This window comes from Epinephelus fuscoguttatus, linkage group LG16 (assembly GCF_011397635.1).
Source record: "Epinephelus fuscoguttatus linkage group LG16, E.fuscoguttatus.final_Chr_v1".
NCBI lineage: Eukaryota > Metazoa > Chordata > Actinopteri > Perciformes > Serranidae > Epinephelus > Epinephelus fuscoguttatus.
In genome coordinates, this window is record NC_064767.1 from 1,787,718 (window position 1) to 1,801,702 (window position 13,985).

At 44.2% G+C, this 13,985-nt stretch overlaps 1 protein-coding gene across 1 annotated transcript in view; it reads left to right on the plus strand.

Moving 5' to 3' along the window:
• wipf1b (WAS/WASL interacting protein family, member 1b) overlaps positions 1-13,985 on the plus strand; it is a 44,165-nt gene that overhangs the window by 327 nt on the left and 29,853 nt on the right. The gene's annotated exons all lie outside the window — the stretch shown is intronic.

Below are 13,985 nucleotides of genomic sequence, written 5' to 3' on the forward strand. Positions count from 1 at the left end.
TGAAGAGTGAACTGTTTCACTTCACCGTGTGATGAAGAGTTTTACTCGCTCACTGACGACCTGCAGACCGGTCCAGGGTCCGGGTCCGGGTCCGGGTCTGGCTGCAGGCCAGGGTTTGTCCTTTCTTCCACCCACTGGTGATGGTCAGTGTGAGTCCTGTGTGAACTGTTCTTACTCCTAAATGTCTGAGTGAGTCCATGAAGGGCTGTGATGAGAGGATGAAGGCTGTCACGTGGTGTGAAGAGGAACATAAGGCATGTGTTTGGAGCTGAGCTGGTGCCAGAGAGAGCTGAGGGACACACTGCACTGCAGCTCCGCATATTTGGGGTTCCTTTTCAAAGAGACCACTGCTGGCTACACACACACACACACACACACACACACAGACACACACAGAGACACACTCGTGTCCTCAGCTGGACACACTGTCCACATCATGAAGAGACAGAAAGGAGAAGGAATTTGTTCATGCGCTTGTTTCCAACCTGTTTGACTGAATGCCATTTGGCTGGAGGCAGTGACTCTACACACACACACGCACGCACGCACACACACACACTCTAAACTCTGAGCTGCTTCTGTAAACATTTAGTTTATGCAGAACTGAGTATTGAAAGGGGGAATTCAGAGTTAACACACACACACACACACACACACACACACACACACACCCATACACAGTGATGTGATGGCGGACAGAATAAACCATCTCCTCTGCTCGTCCTGCAGCCAGCGTCTCTTCCCCTGTGGGACTGTTTAAAGGGACAGTCTGGATGTTTTGACGCGGGGTTGTGTGTGATCATTACCCACAGTCAGTGTGTTACACTCAGCAGATGTCGGTCAGCGTGCACCAAGTTTGGAGAAACAGGCAGGAGTCAGATATGGAAGCTCAGTGATGTGCAGCTGTGCACGGGGCAGCTGCAAACTGTAGTTCAGTCTCTTGTAAAAAGTCCCAGTGTGTAAATTCTATTTAGAATATTTTCACTGCTCTGCATCAGGGGGAGCTCAATACAGCGCAGTATCACGATATATTTTTGTGACAATATCGTATCGTCACAGTTTTGTTCTTACGTACATTGTTAATTTTACAAATTAAACATTAGCGTGAAGCCCAGTTCAGACCAAAGATTCATGACGAGACAAAAACGCTGCAGAGAAAAGTGTCAGCGGTGTGAACTGACCGGTCTGAGCTTGACTCCAGCCGGCTGATGTTGTCACCTGACACTCAGCTGGTTTTAAAGCACGTCACCTGTTTCAGCAGCCAATCAGCTTGTAGTGAAGTCCGCTGGTCAAGTCAAAATGACCACAGACGGTGTGTTGGCTTGCTGCAGCAGGTGCTCCGTCCCCACAGAGCCCTCTGTTTCCATCCTCCCTGTCACTGCTGCTGCTGCTGGCTCTATGTGCTCTCATCACATCTGTTAGATTGTCTTTGTTATGTGTGTTTGAGTCTGAATTAACCCTTTAAGACACCAGAGTGCCACAGTAACACAGACTAACTAACAGATGGAGGCAGCAGTCGACCAGCAGCTCTGTGTTCAGCGAGCTAGAATCAGTGTTTCTGTCAGTGGAGTCTGGCTGTGATGAGAGCTCTACAGTGGCTTCAGTTTACTGCTGGAAATCACTGTTTGACATTAAAGTAAAGCAGTGAAAATATTCTAAATAATCTGATATTGATTTATTCAGGTGGGATGTTTTTAGTAGGGATGTATATCGTTAGGATTTTATCGACATCGATACTACTGTACATGATTTGGTGTAAAAAATAATGACGTGAAAAGATGTTAAAAAGATTCAGCTTTTTAGGGAAGCTGCTTTGAGGACGACAGCGCGTTGCTAGCCGCCGGGCTAACGCTACGACACTCTGCTTAGGCAATCTAACATGCTGTGCTCCTTCACCTTAATATTATGAGTGACTTGCAGGTGTTTCATAGCATCGCTTGTGTTTCCTCCATTGCACAAAACTAGTGTCTGACAAATATTGCATCTAGCTAGTTTTTATTTGGTTTGGTAAAGTGAGCCTGCCGCGCTCTGAGGGCCGACATATTGACTGGAGTGGAGATGAAGCAGGAGACGCAGCGTCATTAACACTTTGATGCATGCACTACAAAACAATAATAATAATAATAATGATAATAATAAATTTTATTTGTATTTCCCTTTACATTTTAGCAATGTCAAAGTGCTACAGAGCAGGATAAAACAAAGGTGGTCAGGGAGGGCGTTCCACAGCCTCAGAGCAGCAGAGGAAAAGGCCCGGTCACCCGTGGTGCGGAGCTTGGTTCTGGGAGCTTGGAAGGTGTTTGTGGTTGCAGAACAGAGGGTGCGTGAGGAGGTCTGGGGGGTGAGGAGTTCCTTGAGGTAAAGGGGGGAAAATTACCGATAGCAGCACCGTGTCAAAAAGCTTTAAGGTTCTAAAGGACCGACATAGTTAGGAACGTTCTCGGTGTACATCCCTAGTTTTTAGATGTCTTGAATCTGTGATGTTGCTGACCCCTCCACAGCAGTACATTACTTAGCTTCCATGCCTGTACTCCAGCCTGCTTCTCTGAACTAGGGGTGTACCAGCTGACGTCTGTAGGTAACACATTGACTGTGGATAAATACTCCATACAAACCCACTTTAAAAAATGTGAACTATCCCTTTAACCTGCTGCCTCCATGTGCAGCCACGCTGACTCTTGTTGATATTGTTCGAGTGTTACGTTTTACATCTTACATGGTCTGAATAGTTCTGAATAGTTGTGTCTGACACTGCCTTCTTACCTGTAGACAATACAGATGAAACTTAGTGTAGTGCAGCTGGGCGATAAGGAGGAAATCAAATATCAATATTATAAATAATATAATAACAATATAAAGCTTTCGATCAGTGACGTGAGGTCATTCTGACTGACAGGCCCCAGTGCTCGCTATCGTGCACATATCGTCACGTCACATGATCAGACACTTGGCGTTAGATAACATCAATAAACGTATTACTCACAAAAATACCAAAGAAAATAAGAAATTATTAATTTAATTTAACAATTATAATAAATAATAAATAATTAACAGCAATAGAATAAGCATATCATTTTGTTATAGATGATACTGATTATTTTACAAAAAAAATAAAAAATAGACATGACAGATGGTTTACCTTTTTCAAGGACATACAGTACAGGCCAAAAGTTTGGACACACCTTCTCATTCAATGTGTTTTCTTTATTTTCATGACTATTTACATTGTAGATTCTCACTGAAGGCATCAAAACTATGAATGAACACATGTGGAGTTATGTACTTAACAAAAAAAGGTGAAATAACTGAAAACATGTTTTATATTCTAGTTTCTTCAAAATAGCCACCCTTTGCTCTGATTACTGCTTTGCACACTCTTGGCATTCTCTCCATGAGCTTCAAGAGGTAGTCACCTGAAATGGTTTCCACTTCACAGGTGTGCCTTATCAGGGTTAATTAGTGGAATTTCTTGCTTTATCAATGGGGTTGGGACCATCAGTTGTGTTGTGCAGAAGTCAGGTTAATACACAGCCGACAGCCCTATTGGACAACTGTTAAAATTCATATTATGGCAAGAACCAATCAGCTAACTAAAGAAAAACGAGTGGCCATCATTACTTTAAGAAATGAAGGTCAGTCAGTCCGGAAAATTGCAAAAACTTTAAATGTGTCCCCAAGTGGAGTCGCACAAACCATCAAGCGCTACAAGGAAACTGGCACACATGAGGACCGACCCAGGAAAGGAAGACCAAGAGTCACCTCTGCTTCTGAGGATAAGTTCATCCGAGTCACCAGCCTCAGAAATGGCAAGTTAACAGCAGCTCAGATCAGAGACCAGATGAATGCCACACAGAGTTCTAGCAGCAGACCCATCTCTAGAACAACTGTTAAGAGGAGACTGCGCGAATCAGGCCTTCATGGTCAAATAGCTGCTAGGAAACCACTGCTAAGGAGAGGCAACAAGCAGAAGAGATTTGTTTGGGCCAAGAAACACAAGGAATGGACATTAGACCAGTGGAAATCTGTGCTTTGGTCTGATGAGTCCAAATTTGAGATCTTTGGTTCCAACCGCCGTGTCTTTGTGAGACGCAGAAAAGGTGAACGGATGGATTCCACATGCCTGGTTCCCACTGTGAAGCATGGAGGAGGAGGTGTGATGGTGTGGGGGTGTTTTGCTGGTGACACTGTTGGGGATTTATTCAAAATTGAAGGCACACTGAACCAGCATGGCTACCACAGCATCCTGCAGCGACATGCCATCCCATCCGGTTTGCGTTTAGTTGGACGATCATTTATTTTTCAACAGGACAATGACCCCAAACACACCTCCAGGCTGTGTAAGGGCTATTTGACCAAGAAGGAGAGTGATGGAGTGCTGCGGCAGATGACCTGGCCTCCACAGTCACCGGACCTGAACCCAATCGAGATGGTTTGGGGTGAGCTGGACCGCAGAGTGAAGGCAAAGGGGCCAACAAGTGCTAAACACCTCTGGGAACTCCTTCAAGACTGTTGGAAAACCATTTCAGGTGACTACCTCTTGAAGCTCATGGAGAGAATGCCAAGAGTGTGCAAAGCAGTAATCAGAGCAAAGGGTGGCTATTTTGAAGAAACTAGAATATAAAACAGTTTTTCAGTTATTTCACCTTTTTTTGTTAAGTACATAACTCCACATGTGTTCATTCATAGTTTTGATGCCTTCAGTGAGAATCTACAATGTAAATAGTCATGAAAATAAAGAAAACGCATTGAATGAGAAGGTGTGTCCAAACTTTTGGCCTGTACTGTAAATAGCAAACAGCACTGTTTTTAATTTAACCCTTCGAAACCAGCAAATAGGCTTTATGTCTTTTAATAACATGGGAAGAAGCAGCGAGCAATAACAGACGAAATGACCCAAAACTTTTGCAGTAAATCAGCAAAAAGAGAAAATTAAAAACAAGAAAAAAGAAACAAAGTGAAAAATAAACAAACAAGAAAATGACCTGAAAAGAGTGAGTATAAATTATACATAAATTGTAACGTAATTTTAAAATGTAATGAATAGTAATTTTTTTAAAAAATAAAATAAAATAAATATAATAAATAAACAATAAACTAAATCATTTTTTTAAAAAATTAAAAAAGTTTTCCCCAGCTTTTTTCCCCTTAAGAAAAAATAAATTTAAAAAAATCCTAAATTTATTATTATTAGTATTAGTATTTTTTCAATTTGTGTGACATTTCTTGCCAAGTTTCCTTTTTTCCATGTTGCTGACATAAATGGCAGCAGTCAGGTTTGAATACTTGTGAGACGTGTCTGAAAGCAAAGAAAAGCTTCAAGAGGTTTATTATAATGTACACAGCAAATGACTCTGCTAAAATACACACTGACTAAACTGAAGTAAATACAAATAAATTAAACAAAAGAGCAAGTATCAGGTACACAAGAAAAGTGATGTTGCTTCAGCTTCCAAAGGGTTAATGAGAGTTCTTCTTTGAACAAGGACCCATTCTCCACCCAACACATTGCTGGAGGGCCCACTCTCTCTATGGGCCCCCCCACCTCACGGGCCCCAGCTCTGTTTATACTTACGCCCCTGCTTTTGATTTCCTGGTCCATCTGTGTCCCAACCCTCACCTGTGGTCATGAGCTCTGGGTAGTGACTGAAAGAATGAGGTCACAGATACAAGCGTCTGAAATGAGTTTCCTCTGTAGGGTGATAGGGGGAGGAGTCAGACATCTGGAGGGAGCTCGGAGTAGAGCCGCTGCTCCTTCATGTCAGAAGGGACCGGTTGAGGAGGTAGAAAAGCCTCGAGGAAAGGTTGTGCTCAGACAGACCGAGGTGTGATGTTGACTGAAGTGACGGAGTGTGTTGACACTGTGTGAAGTGTTCAGGTGTGTTTACCCTCTGCTGGCTGTCAGTGTGTGTCTGGATCAGCTTCACACAGATTCTAATCACATTAAAAATATTAATCTCTTTAAAATAACCAAACATGAAGTTTGTATGAACTGAACCTGCTGCTGTAAACCATCATCATCATCATCATCATCATCATCATCAGGTCTCAGTGAGCCGTCCAGCCAGCAGCCTGACAGACTCAGTGTGAGCTGTGGTCTGATCATCAGGAGCAGTTTGACTCTTGCTTGTGTGACTTGTGACAACATTTAAAAACAGCCTCTTCATTTTTTCTCCACAAGAAGTTAGCTGTTAATTTCACTTCGTCTTCGTCATGTCTCAGTTCAGGCACAGCCGCGGTGATGCGTTGATCTAAATTTCATCTCAGGCTGCAAAAGACGTCCCTGTGGATTTTTTTTATTAATTTGCTGGTTTCTTGCTTCTTAAAGGTTGAGTGTGTAGGACGCTGTGGCGTCTAGCGGCGAGGTTGCAGAGCTCGAACTTCTCTTGTGTGCCAAGCGTTGAGAATAACTGTGGTGGCCGACAAAACAAATGCAAATGACCCCGTCTAGAGCCACTGTTGGGTTTGTCTGTTCTGGGCTACTGTAGAAACATGACTGACTCTATACAAACAGTTCATTCTAAGGTAACAAAATCACGCTCAGTTTGTCAATCAATTTATTGTGTTATGATGTTCACACCAAACGCAATGCAAATTTCTGCGTCGTGTTACTCCTGCAGGTTTGAGCACCAGAATAATTTGAGCTGACTTGTGTCATACACATGTGAAATCACTGAATCGCTGAATGAACTTCTGCCGGTACGTCCTCAACGTCACACGTCCCCGGAGGATCTCAGTGCTGATCGGCTATCGTGGTGCGAATTGGTCACTGAAGTTTTTAGCTCTTGTGAATCAGCGTATGACACGGAATGGGGCTCCTCGCTTCAAACACGCTGCTCAATTCATGTCATTCATATCCAATCCACCACCTGGTGGGAATTATGTCTAATTGCGTCTTTACATTGATTTTACATGTAATGTGTCAACACAACATGAGTCTGACAAAAACCAGACTTTCAAAATCCATGTCAACATGTTAGTCTGACTGAAATCATACTAAACTGAATTCTCAAAGTCGCACATAAGGTGGGACTCAATGATAGGTGGGACTTAGGGGTGAAGGACCGTCTCCATGAGCGTCTCCTCCTGCTTTCTCTGCCCAGTTAGCACAAGCTAACACAGCTCCACGTGGTCTCATGACTACTCATCATAGTTTGGTGCTTGGACAGAAGCCTCGCGACAGAGGTTAACATCATTAATCTCACACCAACACTGAGACGGCTCAATCTGTTGTGAAATCCGTTAATAACTGTTAGCTGTGTGATGCTAACAGAATCATGTGCAGTACTACCTTGTCATTGTTATATCATATTCAATATAACATTAATTATCAGGCGCAGTCTGTTTTTGTTTTCTCCATTTTAGTTCATTCTTAATAACTCTTTTCCTTATCTTACTCCTGTTGTTACTCGATCAGGCACTGGTTTTTGCTTTGCTTCTTGAAAAAACTTTGAATATTTTGCAGATGTTTAATACTCTGTTGTTCTGAAACTGAGCCCAGTGATCGACCCTGACCAGGAGAACCCACTGAACATTAACTGCTGTTGCTGTATTTAGTTTTACTGTGATTTGAAGCATTCTCTGGCACAATAATGTCCTTTGGGATAAATACATTTCTATTGAATTGAATTGAATTGGATTTTAATTCTTGCCACATCTGAGGGCTGATTACAGGCTACACTGAAGTAAACATGGATTTTACAACCATTTCAACCAGTAGATTTCCCTGAATCCTCCACACTGGGCCTGTGAATGTGAGAATACAATGCTTTTCTTCCTTCCTTCATGAGAACTGAATGATTTGGGATTGATTGTTGGACTTGTTTAAAAACATGTTTCACTGTTTTCTAACATCTTTTTAATTGAACCATTCATTGAATAATCTAGAAGGTGAAGGGCAGATTAATCGATGGTGAGAATATTTGTTATTTGCAGCCTTAGATCAGACACATCACTGATGACCTGGTTCTGCGTGTGTGTCTTCATATTCTGGACTGAAGCTGGCTCCTGCTGGCCGTCACCCAGCAGCAGCTCTGTGCAGATGTCGTTCAGTCGTTCTTGGACTTCGTCAGTTTGTGTTCAGGTTTCATAATAATAAAAAAACAGGAGGTTGTGGTTTTGGTTGTTGCGCAGCCGAGGTCAGACTTGTTTACATGCTCCTGTTGCCTCTGGTCGTGTTCTCATTCATGTGCTTTGTCACAGAACTAGTTTTCTTCGTTCTTGGCATTCTTCAGGAGCGCGGTGGGACAAAGCCAGCGTTGGTGAGGAAGTGAAGGGGCCGACTGAATCTCTGCCACATGTCCCCGCTCCTCCGTTTATTCAAACTGCTCGTGTCTTCTGGTGAAATGAATTCAGAGATGTTCCAGAGAGCCTCTCGCTGTTTCCTCCTGTGCACTCAGAGGCAAACTGACACCATGTGAAAAGAGTTGCGACACATTTAAGCATGTTGTGCGGTCAGAGGATGGCGTGTGCATTTGTTTAGTGTGTGTGGGCAGTAGTAGAAACATAAAGCAGCACTGTGCTCGCTCTTTGTGCTCGGCTCTGTTTCCTGTGTGAAGCATGTGATCCTGGCATCTCTCTGTCCATCCAGCACTCAAACTCATGACCGCGTGCCTCATGTGCTGCGAGTGCAACAGGTCAGAGTCATCGACGGACACGACTTCCACACATGACGCATGTGGGGTCAGCATTCAGCAAGAGTCCACAAATGATGCTAATATTAGATTTATGTTCAAAAACTCAAGATGAAAAAGTCGTGAATTCTAACATCTTTTGTTTGTGCTTCACCAACTTAGATCCAGAATAATGAGTCTAATAATATAATCCAATAGGTTTTGGGTTTAAAAAGCTTCAGTTACAGCCGGAGGACATTGTCAAATATTAACACATTAAAATGAGTGTGTGTCTTCGCGCTGGTTTTCACACAGAGTGACATTTTGTGGCGTCTCTGCTCGGCCGTCAGTGTGTGAGTCACTCGTGGTGTGATGTGCGATCACAAAGCATCTTGAGTGACTGACTAGCCTGCAGGCGAGCTGCACTAATGTTCATGTGACTGTGACACGATGACGGATGGAGGGCGGGGGGCGTACCATTTCTCCTCTCCTGTCTTCAGACTCGTTTCCTGCTTGTTTAGGCAGATGAATCTGAGGACTGTTTGTGTTAATGATGCGGCTTTCTGTGGTTGAGATGAGAAGGCACCCAGAAACACTTGAACCCAATGACATGACTTCACAGAGTCTGCTGAGGTGCAGGGGCTGATGGGTAACAACGAGGAAATGCTGGAAGTATTGAGACACAACCTCCTCACTCCTGTTAGACTGACACCAGGCTGAAGGTTTGATTTGAAGCTGTGTAGAGCAGTGACGTAATGACTCCGTGTGCAGCTGATGCATCAACATGTTGGGTCTCTCTGTGTCTCTAAAAGTTTCCTTTTGTTGCCCTGAATATATAAATCATGACGTCAGGCTCTTGTGACTGAAATAGTTTGACATTCTGAGAAATGTACTTGTCTGCTCTCTGGTGGAGCATTAGATGAGAAGATCGTCTCAGGGCCTCCTACCAGTGGGACGTGCCCAGAACACCTCTAACAGGAGGCGCCCAGGAGGATCCTGATCAGATGTTGAACCACCTCAACATGAAGGAGCAGCGGCTCTACTCCGAGCTCCCTCCAGATGTCTGACTCCTCCCCCTATCTCTAAGGCTGAGCCCAGACACCCTACAGAGGAAACTCATTTCAGACGCTTGTATCTGTGACCTCATTCTTTCAGTCACTACCCAGAGCTCATGACCATAGGTGAGGGTTGGGATGAAGATGGACCAGGAAATCTAAAGCTTTGCCTTCAGGCTCAGTTCAATCATGATGGTCCAGACACAGCGCCCACATCACTGCAGACGCCGGACCAAACCGCAGATCCATCTCACGCTCCATTCTACCTTCACTCGTGAACAAGACCCTGAGGCCATGTAATATGAATATCCGACAATTTGTTGTTTTTCATATAAGATTTTAAAGTTTGAACAGGGCTCAGCAGGATGTTCTGTGTGACAGCAGCATTCATGTAATGTAGTGACCAAGCTAACGGCGCTAAGAACGGATTGGACGTCTGCAACAACATTTGTTGCTGACACTAGATAACAAACAAGCCGGAGACTGTGTGGTAGCTCTCTGTGCCAAAGAGTGTGACAGTCAGGAGCACTCACTCTGCAGAAAAACGTAGGGACCAAAACATCTCCAGACGTTCACTGCACAGCACGCTGAGTAGTGTGAAGAAAACCCTTCAACTTGAGGGAATCTCAGTCGACTGAGGCGTTTCCGACTGATGAGTCCAACTTTCGGCTCTCAGCAGGCAGCCCTCGTTTTTTTTTTCCACACTAAAACCAAAGTGTGAAGTTGTGAGCGATCTCGATTTTCTCATTGAACTCTCTGCCAGAAAGTGACTGAGTGTTTTTTCCCAGAATGCTGCACTGTGCATTTAAAGCTGACGAATAGATTAATTTACTGCAGCGGCGGCCTGGACTGCTGATTCATGAATGTAAAGACAACATGATGTAATGCGATGAGGGAATCTGAGGCGTCATTACAGCCCGGACTAAAAAAAGAAAACTGCATTTCAGCAAAAAATCACAGACTGAATACACGAGAGCTGCTGCTCGACGTCTCTGCATCAGTCGATAGAAACCAAACATGAGATTCACTATAATGCATGACTTTGTGTTGTGATGGGAGGCGTCTCTGTTGATTTGTCCATCCAGCAGAGTTAAACAGGGCCATGTGGGCTGGTGAGTGATTTAGGAAACAGTCCAGATTTCTGAGAACTAACCTTTAGTCTTACCCTCCTCGGGGGGATGTGGAGGAGTATTCAGTTCATGTTTGTTTCACTCTCAGTCATTTCACCAGAATCACTTCTAGGACCGTCGCTGATTTTAAAAAAGGCTCTTTGACATGAACTTCCTGTTGCATGTTTACTGTTGAGGCTCGCTGTTGGTTCAACAGTGTGAGTGTAGTCTCTGGGTGCAGCAGCGTCCTCGGACTGTGGGGAACACTGGACTGTTTTTATGTTTAACTGAAGCAGCAGCGGAGACACGTTGTTCCCTCGCTGGAGACTGCAGCTAAAGAAAACCAGCTGAGCTCAGGGGAGAAGGCCAAGGTGTCTGTGCTGCTGCTGGAGTCGTCTGGAAACAGGAGACGAGAGAGAGGGGGAGAGTATTGAAGTGCGGCCCGATGGTGGGTTGGCAGGCGGCCGCTGACTGTGTTGCGAGGCAGGAAGTGTGACACTGAGAGTACAGGAAGTGGCTGCTGTGGAGCTATGCTAACCATTTCATCCAGCAGCTCCAGGGGCTGGGATCAATTCACCGTCAGTTAGATAGAAGCTGGTCTTCATTTTCTAACAGTAAAACATAGCAGAGGGCTTTTCTTTAAAGTTTAGGTTTTATTTGTGTGTGTGTCGTGTGAAAGTCTGTTTTTATGTAGAAGAAAATCCTCTTTGTGAGGAGAAACTTGAGCAGAAATCAATGAATTTATTTATTCTTATAACTTCTGTTTTTTTTTGGCTCCATCTTTATTCTTGATGCACTTGAGTCTTTCTCTGCTCTATTTTAAGTTTTAAACCACCCATTGTGTCCAGTGTGTAAGATTTAGGGGGATTTAGTGGCATCTAGTGGTGAGGATTGCAGATTGCAACCAGCTGAAACTCCTCCTGGTTAGAATTCTGTCAGTGTTCGTTGTTCAGACAGACTTAAAAAGCTTGGTCTGATTCAAAGGGATGAGTGCTGGAGATGTATGTGTGGGTACTCTCTACGCCTCTTGTGGGACTGTCCGCCGGTATCCCCATTTTGGACCCAAGTGGTTCAGACAATCAAGGAGTGGTTGGAATAGCCCTTGGCAAGTATGCCACATTTTTCCTTTTTAGGAGACAAATGTGTTCTACCACTGGGACTTACAAAGGCACAGTTTGGATTGACTCTTGGTGGTGCAACATGGTGATTTCCGTAGACAAGGACCGGCTCCCTATGTAGATATAAACGTTCATTATTCTCGCAGAGTAGTTCATATGATATCCCAGGAATGGCGTTACGCCCTTAACGTACAGTTACTTAGCTAACATAAAGGTAAGGAGGTTGGGTTTAGCAGAACAAACATGGTGACGATGTACCTTTTAATATGACTCAAAGTTCACACGGATCCGAACACGTGACTCCAGGGGAAAGTCCGATTTCTAGGCACCCAGCCTGCCTTCCTTCTTTACCGCCGTCAGCGTATTGGTCACCTGAACGCAGCCTTAAATATGTGGTTTATGTACAAATTTGGGTGCATTTCTTTTCGTAGGAAAACATATAAAAAATTTGTGAGAACAGTCTGAAAATCAAATAACAAATAACAACATTTCTGCCGATATATCCCTCTGAATCCTCCACACTGGACCTCTAAGTCACTTTGTACTTTATTCTCAACGCGGCACTGCTCTACTTTAAGCTTTAATTCATCCAGAGTTTTTGAGTTTGTTCCTCTTTTCCCTTCAGTCCAGCCTGATGAGTCAGACATTAACTGTGTATTTTATTGCTGTGTTATATATTTAATTCATGAAGTACTTTGTGAGGCAGGTTTTAATAAGTGCTGCACAAATAATTTCCCCTATTTTCTGTCTCCTCATTTCCTCCTCATCTCGTCTCCTTCACTGTTTGCTGCTGCGTCTTTCTCTTAGCCTGTTACTTCTCCAGTGTGGTCGTCGGTGCGTGCATGTTGTCACACATAGTCGAGATGATAATCAAACTTTTTCTCACGCTGAAATTCAAAACAAATGATTCAACAATCCTCCTCTGCGCTGACATCTTTATGACATCACAGTCTCTCCTCCGCTTCCTGCTCCCAGGATCGACAGAGGAAGTGCAGCGTGTAATCAGCCATCAGTCATCACCTCAGACAGATGATGGAGTTTTAGTGTGTTCCTCTGATGCAACAAATGCACCACTTATCACTACTGATGTTGATGAACCCGTCTCAACTTATAATGACAATATTTCATAAATATTTTCCAGATTTTTTTTTTTTTTTTTTTTTTTGGAACGAGGCTTCAGAGCAGCTGTTAGAAGACAACAAACCAAAAGTTATATCTATGGCGTTCTGGGTCAGATCTACTCACAATGATTTATTGCTGCACGCCGTATTATTAAAACCCAGCATTCTCTGTGGGTCAGATTTTTCTGGTTTTGATGATTTGGTTTGACGAGATTTTCAACAGCAGCATTTTGTTATCATGCAGCACAAACCTGGACCCACACAGCCCCGACTCTTTAAGTCAAAGCTAAAAATGATCCTTTCTTACACCACCTCCTCCGCCTTGTAACGACTGCAGACTTATTTTAAACTTAATTTCAATTCATTCTTTTTATCTCTGCACCTTGTCTGCCAGTCTGCGACACAGCATGTCAGGGTCCCTGCCCCTGCGTGTGGCTTTGCATACACTGCATCCGGCCCTGATGCCTGTCCCAGTGGGTGGCGGGCCTACTGGGTGGCAGCTCCATGTCATTCATTTGGACTGAGCCCAACCAGGCCCCATGGCCAGATGCTTGCTGGCTGGCTAGCTCCTCCCCCAAAGTCTGGCTCCAGAGGGAAGTGCGATATGCTTTTCCCAAATGTGCCATTTCATTGAGGTCTTCATGAACCACTCTTAGTATGGCCCTTCCCGTGGGACCACTTGCCTTGGGAGACCCTGGTAGGGGCACCACAGCTCCCAGGATCACAGGGACATGCAAAAAATGAGATGCAATGAGTTTCCTCTGTAGGGTGTCTGGGCTCAGCCTTAGAGATAGGGGGAGGAGTCAGACATCTGGAGGGAGCTCGGAGTAGAGCCGCTGCTCCTTCATGTTGAGGTGGTTCAACATCTGATCAGGATCCTCCTGGGCGCCTCCTGTTAGAGGTGTTACAGGCGCGCGACACTGGTAGGAGGCCCCGGGGCAGACCCAGAACACACTGGAGGGATTACATATCT